Below are 841 nucleotides of genomic sequence, written 5' to 3' on the forward strand. Positions count from 1 at the left end.
CCTTTGGCAGAAAATGATGCTCTTAAGCTACAGCTGGTTGAAGCAGGCCTGGTCGAATGTCTACTAGAGATTGTTCAGCAGAAGGTGGATAGTGACAAAAAGTATGAAATTACTGAGCTCAAAACTGGTTCAGATTTAATAATTTTATTACTACTTGGAGATGAATCCATGCAGAAGTTATTTGAAGGAGGAAAAGGCAATGTGTTTCAAAGGGTATTTCCCTGGATTCCATCAAATAAACACCAGCTACAGTTTGCTGGAGCACTGGCCATTGCCAACTTTGCCAGAAATGATAGACATTGTATTCATATGATAGACAACAGAATTGTAGGAAAGCTTATGGATTTACTGGACAGACACATGGAGGATGGCAATGTGTCCATCCAGCATGCAGCACTCAATGTCCTCAGGAACCTTGCCAGGTCAGTTGTAAATAAAGCAAAGATGTTATCCTCTGGAGTCACAGAGACAGTTCTGAAATTCCTGAAATTAGAAATGCCCCCAGTTCAGTTGAAACTTCTGAGAACATTAAGAATATGGATAGATGCCCAAGAAGCTGCTGAATAACTGGACAAGACTGTTAAGGTAGTGGAGCATTTGGTGAAATGGTGTGAAGCCAAAGATCATGCTAGGGTGATGGGGAGTCCAGCAGAATGTGCTCAGCCCTCATCCGGTACAGTAAATTGAAAGATGTAATTAAAACCATCATACAGAGTGGTGGCATCAAGTATCTTGTTACCATGGCAACTAGTGAGCATGTAAACATACAGCCCTCATTGCTTTAGCACTAATAGCAGCTTTAGAATTTGGCACTGCTGAGAAAGATCTAGAAAGTTCTAAA

The 841-nt window shown here is 41.0% G+C and overlaps 1 pseudogene; it reads left to right on the forward strand.

Annotated features, from left to right (window-relative positions):
• Positions 1-835, forward strand: part of LOC102495334 (rap1 GTPase-GDP dissociation stimulator 1 pseudogene) — a 1,255-nt pseudogene extending 420 nt beyond the window's left edge.
• Positions 836-841: the final 6 nt, after the last annotated feature.

This window comes from Tupaia chinensis, unplaced genomic scaffold, assembly GCF_000334495.1.
Source record: "Tupaia chinensis unplaced genomic scaffold, TupChi_1.0 Scaffold149047_1, whole genome shotgun sequence".
NCBI lineage: Eukaryota > Metazoa > Chordata > Mammalia > Scandentia > Tupaiidae > Tupaia > Tupaia belangeri.